Genomic DNA, 12250 nt, shown 5'->3' on the forward strand with positions numbered 1-12250 from the left:
CATCATGATAATATTTCTGAACACACATAGAAATATTCCGTAAGCGCACAGATATATCGTTGTAGCATTTCACCCGGAAGTATTCAGGTATCGTTCATTTATATTTTCCCAAAGGAAGGCATGGTATAAAAGTATCTAGTAGGGACATGGTCAAGATAACATGATTGTATAATAGACCAAAGTTCATAACTAGGGTAAGCTAGTATAAATATTAGATAGTGTGTCACACACACTCGAGCCAATCTCAAGGATATAACTTCGGGCACCGGATAACACTTGGTGTGCCAAGCATTGCCGGTCTATGGCTCTACGCCATATCCGAACGTGGGGGGTTACAAAGGGCAGACAGGGCTATCACCACCTGCCGCCTACCCCTCAACCAGAGGATACGAGGCAAACAAAGGTAGCCTCCACCATGTCTATACTATCGACTACTAATCTAGCATCGGCTAGGAACATCCATCTTTATCAATAGTCCTCTACTAGAACATCCGTCACAGGGATGGATGACGAACCCACAAGAATATAATGACCAAAACTAATCTTAAAGTAGAACTCACTACCTCAATTTAGGTCTTGGTCTAAACATGTATGTTGTATGAAAGGTTAAGCATAAAGTTCTATTTGCTAAACTAATGACATGCGAACTTTGCTCTAATTCTATAACATAACTATATTTATAGGATAAGAACAAGAACATAGAAGAACTCTTCATATTGATCATACCAAGATTCCTTCTAGATGTCCAAGCTCTTCACAAGAGTCTAGCCTAGCTCCAAACACTACTAAAAATAGTAAAAAGATACAAGTGGAGGGAGAGAGGCTCTTGAGTTGTGTGTATGAGAGGGGAGGCCTCCTCTTCTATTTATAGCCATGGAAACGTTGGTTCCAGAGAATATTCCATGGGATCCAATATGCAACCGACATGGGGGAAACACCAGGAGTCGACACGTGGCGGCTGGAGGCGTGGAGGGCGGTGCGACCACACCCTAATGCACCTGCATGCAACCACCTTCTACATGGTGGTTCCTTGTTGGGCCAAGAGCACAGCCATGTCGGTGCTGCGCATTTTGACTCTATTCCCATGCATTTCTTTCATGTGTCCTACAAAACAATGATTCTCCAATACATGTGGAATTCTGTCAATATAAATAACATATGTGTACAAGTTTGGTTAGTTCTCCTATTTTTGTATCTTATTTGGCGGTCGGATTTGATCAATAAGGACCGCCAACAAGACCCCCCCAAGCTTACCCCTTGGTCATCCCGAGCAAGAGCTAAGACATTGGCTGTTGATCAGGAGTTGCTATAATGCTGATTACAATTCAAGAGTACCATGTCTATAACAAAGTATTCTTCCTTGATTTAAATAAGTTGGCATTTTATCCACCCTTTTACCTTGATCCTTATGGGGCTTGTTGCTTTTCCAAGTCATGGGCGGTTACAAGATAGAACAGTTTTACAGAACCGCTAGTCATTCATTCCTTGATCGACTTTCTTTCTAGAGGTTTTAAGAGTTTTGTAAAATAAAATTAAGTTCCTCAAATGATCCAGTTGATCACTCATTTATGTATGATCCTCACCAAAGGCATTTGATATTTTGCCTTCTTTTTTCATATCCTACCACTAAGGGTTTTTGAGTGAAGTTTTGGGTAGGAATGAAATTGAGACATACTTGCATCACATATTTTGCTAAGTCAAAAACCGGACCTCAAGAAGATGCAAGTCATACACTTTGATCAAGACGTGCAAGTGTGTGGAATTTTTATAAAGTTCCTAATTCTAGAATATTTTTGGTACTCCTTTGATCATGACTCTCTCCCTTTTTGATAAATGCCTTTTATTCGAAAGTATGGGCTATCTTTATCTTTTCTTCTTTTTTTCTTCATGCTTTTTAGAATGGGATTTTTTTTCTCATGCTCTTTGGCATGCATTTTTTTCTCTCATGCCCTTTGGCATGGATTTCTTTTCTTTCTTTTTTTAGCATAGCCCATACTCCCTTTTGGCATATGAAACCTTTGGAGAGAGAGACTCATGTAAAATGAATGGAGTATTTATTTTTTGTGGATAGAAAAACATGTTTTTGCGTAACTCTCAGTGTAAGAGTTAGCATTTTATTTGTGGGTATATGTGAATCTTGATCATGGGTGCATGACAAGAATCTCAACAAGGGTCACATCAATTTGACAAAGCTCAATGTGAAAACAAGTAGCATATGACTAAGGTTTTGTATTTTGTATAGTGTCATATGGCCTTGGTAGGAAATGCTATCATTGAGGAACTTTTCATTTTAGCATTTTTGAAAATAAAACTCCGGATGTCAAGTTTCTCTTGGAACAAAGTCATAGTAAATTCCATTTGTACCATATCCTAACTTGCAATAACTTAGAAAAGGATCATGCATTTGCAACCCACTATTGGTATTTCTTAAGGCGTACATAAATAATCCACAAGCGCACGAAATTACCGTTGTTGTACTTCATCTGGAAGTATTCAGGGTATCATATTTTCCACAAGGGACGGAGGTAAATCTTCTATCTAGTTCATCCGAGGACAACCCAAGGGTAGAATTGGTAGAGATTGAGATGGATTCCTATGGTTTTCAAGTCTATGGATAGATAAACGCTACTTCCACTTGCTTACTTTGGGCACCAGAGCACACCTGCTCTACCAGGTCATACCAGCTTGTAGCTCTACGTCAAACCCAAACATGGGGGAGTATGAAGGATGGACAGGGTTGTCACCACCTGCCGCCTACCCCTTAACCATGGGGGACAAGGCAAATGAAGGTAGCCTCTAGCCTAGACACCATGTCTATGCTGTCGACTACTACTCTAGCGTGCATGCAAGGGTTATCCATCTTTATCAGGGCCCTTCTACTAGAGCATCCCCCATGGGGATGGATGACAAATCTGCAAACAAGTAAGAGTATAGCTTAACTAATCAAAAGACTTTATACCCTAGAAAACATGAACACCCACTTAGTGGGAGAACCCGTTGAAGCAAGATGCTCATTGAGGCACAAGTTGGGGAGACACTGACAAGTCCGGCGCTTCCCCAAGCTCACGCTCACATCTCTCCCTTACAACTCTAGCAGCTACTAGGGCCTAAGCCCCTTTGGAGTATTGCTCAAAACTGGAGATGTTCTTTGTCTTGTGGTGGTGTGTTGTGAGGGGGTGCCCCTCTATTTATACAAGGACAAAGGTGGTGCTAGGAGCTATTCTTGATGCGAGGACTGAGCTGCACTACCTCTGCATGGAGGCATGTCATCGCTTGTCAAAGGAGAGGCAGAGAAGCGCCGATAGGAGGTCGGGCGCCCATAGGGGTCAACCACCCCCTAACTGAGCCGCCTCGCCACCGCCTTCACGTGGTAGGCTATGGGCTGGACATGGATCACTCCTTGGTGGTGCCTTGCCTAGTTTGAGTCAAGTTGATGGGTGTCTCCCTTGTTCCTTTGTGTGAATCAGCGTCATAAAGCGCCTTTTGGTGTATTTTCCTATGTATTTGTATTTATGTCCTGCAAAATACTTAAACACCAAAACTTGTGGAGATTGAGTTAAAAACCCTATTTCTAAGTTTTGGTATTCATTATTTGTTTGTTTTGTTAAAATGTTGGTGGTAGGAATTATGAGTTAAGCACCATCAACAAGCTCCCCCACACTTAGCCTTTTGCTCATCCTCGAGCAAAGTTTAGAGATAAAGGTAGTCATGAGCATAACATTCTAAGATATATGGCTATACATGAAAGTTGTTCCAGCACATACTTTATACAAGTGGGATATGTAGCGTTAGCTAACATGTTTCCTTGGGTGGTTGAAAAGTGGAACAATTTTTGAAACAAAGTCATCTTCCCAAATCACATCTTAGTAACTTGGAGTTTTTGAAAATTTTTCTCAAGAAAAGCATAGTTCACCTTATAATCCTCAAGTGGCACTCTCAAATCACTCAATGGTGTATAACTCCTCACCAAGGCAAAGCAGAGTTTTGCCTTCTATTGTTTTCTCCTACTTCTAAAAAGGTTTATGTGAAGCTTTAGGTAGGGATAAAAATAAAGCATACTTGTATTGCATATGTTGTAAAGTCAAATCAAGGATCCAATGAGAGAAGTGCCATACTCTTAGATCAAGATGTGCGTGTGTGTGGAAAAAGGTAAACTAATACTATACTCCTTTTGTAGATATGATCTCTCTCTATAACTTATTATTTTGAAACATGGCTATCTTTCTTTCTTTCTTTTTTAATAAATGAGCCTTCATGCGCTCATCATTTTTTTTGTACTTGGATCTTCATGTGTCCATATTTTTTTATATATATTTGGACCTTCATGTGTCCTATTTTAAGCTTTTTTCATAGCCCATGTTTCTTCTTCTAAATCACATATTCAGGGAGAGATCATTATCTTTTTAGAACATGCAGTATTTTCCTAACAAACATATTTTTCTCTACCCCCAGTGTAGGAGCAGAATTTTTAGTGGATCTAGATGGAAGCATGTTTTTGCATACTACTAGAGTAGGAGCAGCATGCGTATGTGGAGTGTACATGATCTTTGTCTTGGGAGCATGATAAATCTCTCAACAGGGGTCAACAAGACTTGACCAACTCAACACAATAACAAGCAACTTATGTAGAAGGCTTGAATTTTGCAAGATATCATATTTGGCTTTGATAGGAATTGCTCACCAATTGAGGAGTATGTGATACTATGGTTTTATATTTTTTATCAAAATAAATTCTCCAAGTACTTTGAATAGAAATGGTAGGATTTCTAAGCCAGAACTATATCACACCTCACAACAACTTAGTTAACATGATTGTCCTTTTAGAATATTTTCCCACAAGCATAAGTGTATGTATATGGGACAAGCTTTATGAAAGCTTCTATCTTAAATATGTTATGAACATGTCACTTTTCAAAAATTTTAGATGAAGTGTGGTGCATAGGGGCGTTGTTCATTAGGAGGAGATAACATGGATGAATTGAGTTTAATTTTAGTGATCAAGATTTATGTTTGTTCAAACTCAAATTTGGAGGGAGCTGAGGATAGTGTTGCACAAACCATCGTTGAAGAAAAAGGGGCTATGGGGAGTCAGAGATGGTTTGACTAAACCAAAGGTTCAACCAATCCTCTCTGGAGCCATCTGTTCCATCCCTCTGCATGATGGATTGTTCGGGTTTGTGTAGTGGTTGGTGCGAGATCTTGAATGTGTGTGTGTCGTGCTTGAGGGATCTTCCCCACACTTATTTTTTTGTACCTGTTTTATTCGACAAAAAGAAACAATAGTGGAAACAAACAAGGGCTCTCCCAGTTTGAACACCAGGGAGCTTAAATCATTTTATTATTATTATTGTTTATTAATTATTGTATATATATATATATTTTTAAGTGTTCACCTAACTTATTATTATTATATTTTTTTAGTTTTAACTCAAGCAAGGCTAAAGTGAGGATTGTAATGTAAGAATTATCCTTGATTCATCCCCACACTAGATTACTTCTACTATTTATAAAAGTAATACTCTAAGATCATTAACCAAAATTTAACACCATATCAAGTTTTGATTAAAGAAGGCTATTTTAACCTAAGCACCATGCTTAATTTAAAAAGCCTATGGGTGTATTGATCAAATACACCCAAACCAGAGTTTATGACATAAACAACAGAAAGCATGATTTTGCATGATCAAGATATATCCAATGGAGAAAAACATGAGCTAAAGAATTTGGTTAACATTTAGTTTGTTTGTTTTTTTATCATTATTCTCTCTTTCTTTTTTATATAGCAAGATAGAGCTAACATCGTCATCATCATTTTTGTGCATGAAACCTTTGGGATTCTCACCATCCTCCCCCACACTTGGAGTTTTGTGTAAAAGTCAAGTGTGTAATGTTGGAGTCTTCTTTTTGAGTGTGTTCCATCATCAAAGATCATCAAGGTATGTAGTTGATGCGGCTCTCATGTTTTCAGGCATCGTATGTCCCCTGTTCTTCTTGATCTTAACCTAAAAAGGTTAACACACAAGAATACCCGAAGGTGCATACTAACTTGATAACATTTTCTTGCTTTTTATTAATAAGAAAGTTGTTTTTTATAATAAGCATATAGATATATATTTTTATGATAATCTAGGGTATCTCCCGGCAGTGCTTGATTTATAGTCTTAAGATCGACCATGGGAACTTTGTCTTGCAGCTATCATTGGTGGTGTAGTTCCTAGCTTCACCACAAAGCATTGAGTATTTTCGTTCGAACTGCAAGGTTAGTACCACAGCGCAAGTATGGGATTTGTAGTATTTATGATACACGAAGGCATCAGCAACCATTCTCTTAAAAAGTTTGGAGACAAGGATCAAGAGGTGGTTGTGATCCTCGTGGAAGCATATGGCACTAAGCAAAATGTCCATGGCACATAAGTTTTTGTCCTCAAGAAATACATCGGTTGAATGTAGACCACTATTGAAAACAACATTTGTATGGCCAGAGGGACATTGCTTAAGTTTGAGCAAGGGTGATGATGGGACGAACGGGGTTACAAATTTCACCTCCTCAAACGGGTCATTGTTGGGATGATGCTCCGCCTTTGGGATATTTGAATGAGTGGCAAAAGCAATTTTCCCAAACTCTTCGTTATGGCTCTCATGGGAAGATTTTTCTTGAAAAAGTATTTCAGAAGGGTAGCCTATAAGAAGATCAAAATCAAGGATAGCATAGACGTGGAAGTCTAGGTGAACCTCAGTTTCATTTATTATTATTGGCATGGCCTTGGGAATCCCACTAAACTCAAAGATGAGTCCTGAGGCACTTTCGAAAAGTTTGTGGGTCGAGACTAGTGGCATGTTGCCCAAAAGATTTTTCACAAGAAATTTTGACATGATACTAGTCCCAACTGTGGGGTTGTGCAGGGCTTCTATGCTTGTTCTCCTTAATGAACAAGGCACGGTCGTGGAAGGTAAAAGAATCTAAATTGCTTTGGAAGAACGTTTCACTTCCAACAACCATTCCTTTGGCGGTTCTACCTTGGGAGAAGCTTCTTTGTAACGATTGTGCCAAATGTATTTTGAGGTATTGCCATAATCCCCGAATTCAATAGGGAACTCTAAAGGATGAATTAATCTTTCCTTCGGTGTTTGTGGTTCAGGTGAGGGCTCATGAGTTGATTCTAAGGATGGTATAGGTTCAGATTCGACTGATGAGGACACCTCAACACTCGACATGACTTTCGCCTGGAGGGTTCTATTTCTCATGATGGGGAAGTGTACCTTTCTAGGAAGTTTTCAAGGAATTTCACTTGTTTCATCATAGATTTATGTGTGAAACGACCTCCAGCAATCATGTCTAGGCATAGGTCAGCATGTGTATTGATACCCAAACAAAATCATCAAAGCAATATGCTATCGGGTAAAGACAAGTCTAGGCTAGTGTGTAATAATGCTGAAAACCTAGCCCAAGCTGCACCTATAGACTCCTTCTCGTACTACTGAAAGTCGAAGATTGCCTTTGGTAGAGAGCCGATATGGGACATGGGGAAAAATGCAAGACAAAACTTGTCTTTAAGTTCATCCCAGTCCCCATTCACACTTTCTACGACAAGTGTGTACCATTGCTTTGCCTTCTCTATGAGAGAAAAGGGAAACAATTTCCACTTTAGAGTTTCTTATGTCGTGCCTAAGATGCTCAGGCATGAACACATTTCCTCAAACTCTAGCTGGTGATTGCAAGGGTTTTCATTTTCAAGCCTAGAGAAGGGTTATGCCCGAACCATGGCTATCAAGCTAGGGCAGAGTTCACAGCCAGATGAACAGGTGGTTTTGGAAAGTGGTGGCTCAGAAAACTCGCCCTTTGAAGTAGGAAACTTTTGGATAGGAGTTGATGTCATGGTGAAAATATTTTTGTGTGCTTTTTTTATAAAAAGAAAGGATACAAATACAAGGATGAACTAGGTTCAAAGAAAATACGGCAACTGTTCCCTAGCAACGGCGCTAGAAATGCTTGTTAGTATTTCTTAATGCATATAGAAATAATCCACAAGCGCATGGAATTACCATTGTAGCACTTCACCCGGAAGTATTCAGGGTATCGTATTTTCCATAGGAAACAGAGGTAAATCTTTTATCTAGTTCGTCCAAGGACAACCCAAGGGTAGAGTTGTTAGAGGTTGAGATGGATTCCTATGGTTTTCAAGTCTATGGATAGATAAACACTACTTCTACTTGCTTACTTCAGACATCGGAGTGCACCTGGTCTACTAGGCAATACCAACTTGTAGCTCTATGTCGAACCTGGATGTGAGGGAGTACGAAGGATGGACAAGGTTGTCACCACCTGTTGCCTACCCCTCAACCATGAGGAACAAGGCAAACAAAGGTAGCCTCTAGCCTAGACACCATATCTATGCTGTCGACTACTACTCTTGCGTGCATGCAAGGGTTATATGTCTTTATCAAGGCCCTTCTACTAGAGCATGTGCCACAGGGATGGACGATGAACCAAGAAACAAGTAAGAGTATAGCTTAACTAATTGAAATACTTTGTACCCTAGAAAACAAGAACACTCACTTAGCAGGAGAACCCATTGAAGTTAGATGCTCGTCGATGTATAAGTTGGGAAGACACCGATAAGTCTGGTGCTTCCCCGAGCTCTCCCTCACATCTCTCCCTTACAACTATAGCTAGCTACTAGGGCCTAAGCCCCTTTGGAGTATTGCTCAAAAGTGGAGAAGCTCTTTGCCTTGTGGTGGTGTGTTTGAGATGGGGTGCCCCTCTATTTATACAAGGAGGAAGGCGGTGCTGGGACCTATTCTTGGCGTGAGGACCGAGTTGCACCGCCTCTACATGGAGGCATGCCACCGCCTATTGAAGGAGAGGCAGAGAAGCGCTGGCAGGGGGTCGGCCACCCCCTGACTAAGCCCCTTCGCCACCGCCTTCATGTGGTGGGCTATGGGCTGGACATGGATGACTCCTTTTCTGTGTATTTTCCCATGTATTTGTATTTATGTCCTGCAAAATACTTAAACACCAAAACTTGTGGAGATTGTGAGTTAAAAACCCTATTTCTAAGTTTTGGTATTCATTATTTGTTTGTATTGTTAAAATGTTGGCGGTAGGAATTATGAGTTAAGCACCGTCAACACTCACAAGTTTTCAAGTTTTAAAATGAGACATTTTTAGCCAACAAACTTTAGTCTCGGGGAATACTAAGTTATAACTAGGCACAGATGAATTATAAAATAGAGCAACTATTCACCATTTCAACAAGGAGAAACTAAAACATTCTTACTACACATATGTGCAGTGGAATTGTTATTATTATTATTATTATTTAATCAAGGTTCACCAAACAAATTTTCATCTCTGTTGTCATCTCAAAGACTTACCCTTATGAAGTTGATAAATTCCTACAGGGGACAGTCCATAAGATTAACCAAAATCTATACTAGCAGTTTCGGTTCAACAATCCAACTAGACACCATGTCTATTTTGATCAAGGTAGGCTAATTAATTTAAGCACCATGCTTAATTTTAAAAAGCCTATGGACATATGGTCATTACATCTAAACTAAGCACCATGCTTAGTTTAAAAGATGTATGACCAACCTCCAAACCAAAACATACTAGCATAGATAAAGGAAGCATGAAAAGATAAACTAGATTCATCCAACGGAAGTGAAGACATTGAATGGTGAACAAGACAATCATAGGGTTATTTATTTATTATTATTATTTATTTATTTTTAATTCTTTTTTATACAAGGTAACAGAAAGTGGTGAGAGTGCAAGATACATGTTACCTTGTGGGGGTCCTCCCCCAAGCTAGCTCAAAGCCTAAGGTTTGGGGTTGTACTCCCGTGCTTTTTGTCTTTTCCTACATGGTTAGGATATGGTAGATCACGAGTGGACTTACCATCCCTCGTGATTACCACATTGATATTTTCAACTAAAATCTTGGGTTGCCCCGAGATATTTTCAAAAATCATATGTAGGAATTGAAGCAGCAATTTGAGCTAGTTGATTTTCAAACATTTTATTAAGGCTTGATTGATTTGTGAAAGAAAATATTAAGCCTTCTAAATTTGAATTAATGTTTTCCAAAATTTTATTGTTATAGGCAAGATTCATAATTAGATTTTTGTTTATTTTGGCTTGCCCTAACATAAGTTCTTTTAAGGAAGGTTGATTTGTGAAATTTGAATGAGCATAGTTACCTTCCTGATTTTGTGGGTGCGACTGATTCCACCCTGGATCACCTTGTGGACAAAACCTATTGTAGTTGTTGTACCATGCATCTACCTAGGTTTTGAGGTAGTCGTTCCTCGAATGTCCGAAGTCTTCGCACATCTCGCATGGTATATGCGAGTAGAGCGATTGGACGGTACCATAAGTTGCTCCTTTTACGACACCGTGCTTGTCCGAGCGTTTTATTAAGAGATCCAACATTGTGGCTAGCATATCCATTTCCTCCATGGTATGCATGCCATCTTTTTGGGTTTGGAGTTTGTCTTCACTCCAACCCTGGTTGGAGACCATCTTCTTAATGAGAGTTGTAGCTCCACTGACTATGAGTGAGAAGAAGGCTCCTCCAGTAGCAATATCTATGTGGGCTTTGGATGTGGAAGTTAGCCCGTTGTAGAAGTTATGAAGGATCAACTAGTCTTCCATCCCATGGTGTGGGCAGGCAAGGATGCATTCCTATAGCCTCTCCCATGCTTCTGGGATGGATTCTGATGCTATCTGCTGGAAGATGGAAATTCTTCTACGAAGGGCATTGGTTTTGCTCATCGAAAAGAACTTCATGAGGAATGCCGTGGAACACTTGTTCCATGTGTTAACAACTTCCCGGTCCTTGTAGAACCACTGTTTCGCCCTCCCCAAGAGGGAGAATGGGAATAAGCGGAGTCTAATTATCTCCGGTGCGACATCCTTCATGACAATGGTGTCACACAGCTCTAGGAAGTATTGGAGATGTGCGTTGGCATCCTCGCTAGGCAATCCACAAAATGGATTTGCCTACACCATCATGATTAGGCCGGTCTTCAGTTTGAAGTTCACATCGCCCATGTTGATAGCGGGCCCAACGGCCACGTTGGCAACATTGGGGACGAAGTACTCGTACAGAGTCTTGTCAGCCATGGTGTTCGGTATGGATGGTGCTTGGATGATGGGTTCAGTTGCCGATGGAGTAGCAGAAAGAGGATCATCATGAGGTCAAGCCTTCTTTAGGAATGACTTTGGATTCTTGGTGAAGTTCATTGGCAAGTTGAAACCATCTTACACTATCCTATTTTCATCCATAATAGGAGAAAAAAGCAAAATTATCCTGTTATGAGCAATGGCTACTACACATGCATATCATCATGAACATGTCCTAATAGATTCTTTTAACCAGTGCCTTCCCCGGCAATGGCGTCAAAAATGCTTGTTGGCGTTTCTTAGCATCACCATTAGGATTTGTGTTTCCTAGCAATGGCACCAAAAATGTCGTGATGATATTTCTAAACACATCCAGAAATATTCCGCAAGCGTACGGATATATCATTGTAGCATTTCATCCGGAAGTATTCAGGTATTGTTCATTTATATTTTCCTAAAGAAAGGCATGGTGTAAAAGTATCTAGTAGGGACATGGTCAAGATAACATGACTATGTAAAAGACCAAAGTTCATAATAGGGGTAAGTCAGGATAAATATTGGATAGTGTGACACACACACTCGAGCCAATCTCAAGGATAAAGATAAAAGAAAGGGTAAAGAATAAAAGAATAAACCTAGATTGGAGCAGGCTTATCTTATATAGCTATGCTTAAGCAGATAGTCATATAAATACATGAGTTTCTAAGGTTAGAGATTCTAAGTTAAGATAGCTTTGGTCACTATAAACTCACTTCGGGCACTAGAGAACACTTGGTCTGCCAAGCATTGCCAGCCTATGGCTCTACACCATATCTGAACATGGGGGATTATGAAGGACAGATAGGGCTATCACCACCTGCCACCTACTCCTCAACTAAAGGATATGAGTCAAACGAAGGTAGCCTCTAGTCTAGACACTATATCTATGCTATTGACTACTACTCTAGCATCGTCCAGGAACATCCATCTTTTTCAGGAGTCTCTACTAGAGCATCCATCATGGGGACAGACGATGAACCTGCAAGAATATAATGACCAAAACTAATCTTAAAGTAGAACTCACTACCTCAATTTAGGTCTTGGTCTAAACATGTATGTTGTATGAAAGGTTAAGCATAAAGT

At 39.8% G+C, this 12250-nt stretch overlaps 1 non-coding gene across 1 annotated transcript; it reads left to right on the forward strand.

Annotated features, from left to right (window-relative positions):
- Positions 1–10655: 10655 nt before the first annotated feature.
- On the forward strand, positions 10656–10762 carry LOC136494979 (small nucleolar RNA R71). The gene has a single exon (XR_010768769.1). It is a non-coding gene; the product is annotated as a small nucleolar RNA R71 (small nucleolar RNA).
- Positions 10763–12250: the final 1488 nt, after the last annotated feature.

This window comes from Miscanthus floridulus, chromosome 11 (genome assembly GCF_019320115.1).
Source record: "Miscanthus floridulus cultivar M001 chromosome 11, ASM1932011v1, whole genome shotgun sequence".
Lineage (NCBI taxonomy): Eukaryota > Viridiplantae > Streptophyta > Magnoliopsida > Poales > Poaceae > Miscanthus > Miscanthus floridulus.